The 4,987-nt window shown below is 38.5% G+C and overlaps 1 long non-coding RNA gene across 1 annotated transcript; it reads right to left on the bottom strand.

Annotated features, from left to right (window-relative positions):
- Positions 1 to 1,257: 1,257 nt before the first annotated feature.
- On the bottom strand, positions 1,258 to 4,719 carry LOC147975896 (uncharacterized). The gene is made up of 3 exons (XR_015602088.1): positions 2,679 to 4,719; positions 2,333 to 2,567; positions 1,258 to 1,651 (listed from the first exon to the last, which is right to left on the bottom strand). It is a non-coding gene; the product is annotated as an uncharacterized LOC147975896 (long non-coding RNA).
- Between the last annotated feature and the right edge of the window lie 268 nt (positions 4,720 to 4,987).

Genomic DNA, 4,987 nt, shown 5'->3' with positions numbered 1-4,987 from the left:
ATTACAACCGGAACTGCATGTGCTGTCGAAAGGGATGAGGATCGTCGTTCGATCTGAGAGCATCCAATGGTGCAGACGTAAGATCCGTGGGGTTTGGGTTCTGGCCAATCAGAAAGCACGACTCAGATCATGGGCGGGGCAGTGGGGTTTGGTCGGCACACGGCTTTCATCAAAGAACTGTGTGCTATTCGCAAACCAGATTGCATATTTTTGTTCACACATACTGTAATGAGGTCAATTGAGTGTGCTACCCCTATGATATAATAATAATAATAATAATAATAATAATAATAATAATAATAATAATAATAAACAGTTCATATTCATTGCATGAGCTGACAGCCTATCAAGGTCAACATATGAACGGTTCTTACATCAACAGAAAACCGGGCATAACTCACAAATTCAGTACACGCGACAGTTCTAAATTGAATGAATTAAGTTGGAGGGTAGGCATGAAGACTAGTTTTACGGCTTAATTCCCATGTACATGTGGGAACTGTGATCATTAAGTTGACCCCGGATGAACTTGGGGTTTTTGATGATTTTACGCTGCTCTGTTAGACGGGTGCGTGATCCCTTGGCTGGCAACTGATCAAATTCATCGTACTCGTCCTCATCGGCAACATCGTCGACACCCAGTCCCCTTATCTTCACATGCATCACTAAATGGCAGTTCTTATGCAAAGGGTCTTCCACAAAGAAAATTTGGGTAGCATTGGATCGGGCCTACTATGACGAGACAAAAAATGTCATCGAATAGCTAATAACGTCACAAATTACCCCTAAGTGACGTTTTATGGGCGTCACAAGGATCGTCACGGAATCCCTGTCATAGATTACTCCCGGTGACGGCGCGTGCAAAATAACGTCACTAGATATAGGACCTTCAGTGACGTTCTCTAGAACATCATCAAGTTGTTACTTTTGTGATAGTCGAATAATGTCACACGCTATGAGAAAAAATTGCCATATTGCACCATATTCAGTGATGTAGCAACATCACTAAATTCATGCCATGTCAACTCCCAAGCAGACTATCCCACTGCTAGCATCATTAGTTTCATTATTGGTGAAGATGACACCACATATATTTGATTTATTTTGAATTTAAATTATGACAATTGATTAAATCCACCATAATCCAAATTCATATGACAATAATTATTTAATTCATATGAGATTATATAAATATAAGTTAAGATCCAAATCACATCATAAATTTATGATATTATATCTTTAATCATCTCATCCAATTCGTCCTCTTGTGTTTCATAGTAAAAATTAACACTGACTCAGGAGTTTGACAGAAGAATAAACAATTTGAAAAGCAATATTTAGATAAGTAAAGACCACATGTGTTATCCTGATGATTGCAATGTATGATTCAACAACTATCTTTCCATCGCAAAAGGATGGCCTTCATGCACCATTAAGTTTGGATTAGGACTGCTAAGTTGTTTGCTGAGTTGCTTGAGCCCTTAAGAGAAAACCAATCAGGTTATCCGTCTCTTGTTGCTTCTTTTGCCAGGCTTCATTCTTCTCTTGCTCGATCTTCTTCACATCTTCCAATTCTTCGTGTTGCTTCCTCTACACCTCTTCAAATGCTCTCGCTTATGCTTCAAGTATCACCACTAACTCCTCTCAGTGCCTATAAATTGACAAAACATAACAATGTTGCATCTTGATGAGATGAAAACAAACAAGATAAAAAGGTGAGAGTACCACTAAGAAGCTTACAATCTATCAAAATGTGAATGTAAAATAAAGAGGTACATTATTAAATGTGAAGGCAAACATATGCATGGGCAAATGAAACAGTAAACTGAAGAATAACTTATAATGGTAAAAAACATGCATAACTAAGAGATAAATTTCATTTATCATTCTGAAAAGGAGCAAGCATCACCGATAAGATATCAAGTTAGTAACCTAGGCAAGAAGCAACTATGCTTGGACAACAACTTTTTAGATCAAACTTAACCAACCTATATCATTCTACTAAAAAGCAAACATATAAACCAATCAACAAATCATACTAGATTTCAGGATCAGAAACCATGCATTACAATCTTATTCTCATGCCTTTGTGTTGTAGCAGCAAAAACCATGTATTTCTCATTACAAGAATTTATTATTTTTATGTTACTTGGATTATTGGATTTGGATCAAACCATATATAAACATCGAATCACTCCTTAGTTTGTTACAAGAACTGAAGACAACTGTCTTATTCACAAGTATTTGTGTATGCATTTTCTTACTATCATGAGGGCACTGTGCACGGGCATAAAAGCATGAAAAAAGAAACAACAAGAAACAAGACAAGTACCTGTTATTTGCATCTCTTGCCTCTCTATCATTTTGCTCAATTCTTTCTTCTAGAACTCAAATCCTTGCTGATGAATTAGAGTTCCCATATCTCCCGGATCTTGATGCATAACTCATGCTGGAAAGGAAGGTGCTATGGGTGTTTTCTTTCTTTAGAACTTCAGCCACAATCATTGAATCAAACACCGGTTCGTCACTTCTGATTGTGTTTCCCTTTTCTTTTCCATTGCATTCTACTGTATAAAGGAAAACATTGATGCTCAAGTAAGGCAAAGTTCATATGACGGATACACTCGATCAATATGAGAATCATTTAAAGTCAAAAACAATAAAGGAAGAAATCTTACATAAGCTAGATGTATCGGCTCGCTCATGCTGTTAGTATGGGTCTCTTTGAAAAACTCAATGGGACTTGGCTCCTGATTATTGTACTTGTGTTTTTCCTATATATGAAAATCTAACGTTACCACTCCATATATAATGACAAGATGTGATAGACATAGGACTAGAAGTAAGGTATTTGGAATTCTTACAATTTTGCTGAAAGTGGAAACATAAGACCTAATAAAAGCCAGTGAATGCACACTGATTTACACATTATTCAAGATGTAAGTCCGCATGATATATTACTATTGCTTTGGACATAGCAAGAGTGGATTCCTCTTCATCTCTCAAAGCCCCTTCCTGGAGCTTACATGAATATAATAAAGTAGATAAGTTAGGATGCAAGCATGGGATGCACTAATATCGTGTATAACTAATTGTTATAGTGAAATTAATGGAAAGCATTTAATATTGCTTGCACTATGAGTAAGCATATGGATGGAGGAGTACTTGTAACGTAACTGACTGATTTAGCTATTACAAGTTGGCTTCGCATTGGTGGTAGAAAAAAGAAACTACATTGTGTAAAACAGTCATAACTCGTAAGCAGGAAGCAGTGCCAACAAGAAGTTCATGTTAGAATGTATAAATACAAAATGAAGATCTCACGCATTGGATCTAACAAGCAAAGAAATCAACATGCATGATGCAGCTGGGTCATAGTCTGGGAGAAGCAGCCAGGAAGCCAAGAAAAACAAGACCAGAATGTTCAGAATAAAAAACAGCAAAAATATATGATTACCGGAGCTACTGACACAGTTTAGAAACCAGAAAGTTTACTACTATTTCAGAATTAAGGTTCGATGGATGGTGTTGTATGTTTGCAAAGTAGGACCAGGTTGACTTTACCCAGCTTAGTATGTCAGAATATAGTAAAAAACTAAAGTTTACCATGTATCTGCTTTTATCAAGTTCAGGGTGTGCTGAAAATGCTTGTGTGCTTCAGACGCTTAACATCTTGGGTAGCTAAATTAGGAGAGGCATGTCAAAGATTAATTTTAGTTCTCTTTTGACTAGTACTGTAGACAAAAGTACACTGATACAGAGCTATACATCTCCTTAAGGAGTCAAAATCAAGTGCAGTCTCAGTCTTTATTCAGTTTTGACAACACTAGTTAAGGACTATTTATGGGACAACACAACCACAAACATAGAATTCATTTTCACGTTTTAACATAGATAAAGTGGTTGCATCAAGAAGCTAGTTTATCCGGACATGTAGATACAGGGATACAAGGATGCACTGCTTCCTGCTTGTAATTAGTTCTCCTTTTATATGTTGCATACTTTAGTTCATGTGTTTATGTTCATCTAATTATGACACCATACAGCGATCAAGAGCATCTAGTTTTATTCATTATAGCAGGGTACAACCACCAGATGGTTAACATACAATTTTCTTCTGAATGCAAGAGTAGCCATACAAGCACATGGAAGCAAAAGAAACCTCCCAGCTAAGGCCACACATCTCATACCTAACTGAACTTTTCCATAACGGCTAACAGTGCTATAGTAGCATATATTCAGGTTCATCCATTTTGACAATAGCAGGCTATAATAAATGCAAAACCATGGTCACTATTGCGGTTTTGCACACGGACCTATTAATAGGATATCAAGAAAAGTTATCTAGCAGGAGGTTCAGGCTTTTTACCATCGCAGGCTGTAGCAAATCCTAATTGCAGAGAAGGGTGGGATGAGTAGTACTAGTATGCATGAACCCTAATCATTGAACGCCAAGGGGGGGCTGGATGAGGAGGGCGACATGAGGAAATCATCGAAAAAGTCGTTGGTCACTGGGGAAAAGAGAGCCGGGTGTTCGCTGGGCGGGTTGATGCGGTGGGTCCAACCTCAGCGGCGGGGTAGCCTCCTTCAATATGGCGTCACGGGTCGCTGCAATTGGGGGAGAAGAGGGCCGGGTGTTCGCGGGGCTGGATGTTTGGGTGGATCCGAGCTCGGCCTGTAGGGCAACCTCCCCCGATCTGCCGCCGCCAGTCATTCCAATCGGGGCAGTAATCTTGGGGAGAAGAGAGCCGGTTGAATCGGGGCAGAAGAAAGATGCGGGGTAGGCGGTGGCTCTTCGCGGGTGAAAAGGAGGTATTTGACTGGGTCCTTGACGAGTGGGGACACAGTGTACATGAGGAATGATTTATTTTCAGGATTTATCTTCCACTTTAGTACCATGTAATTCATTTACTTCCAAATAAATATCAAATGATTATTAGAAAAAAGGAAATCTTATATAAGCATTATGATTCGGTATTTTCCATGT

This window comes from Triticum urartu, chromosome 4A (assembly GCF_056163025.1).
Source record: "Triticum urartu cultivar PI428250 chromosome 4A, HENAU_Tu73, whole genome shotgun sequence".
NCBI classification, from domain to species: Eukaryota; Viridiplantae; Streptophyta; class Magnoliopsida; order Poales; family Poaceae; genus Triticum; species Triticum urartu.
Note: the sequence above shows the minus strand (reverse complement) of the source record. Positions and strands in the feature narration are given on the sequence as shown.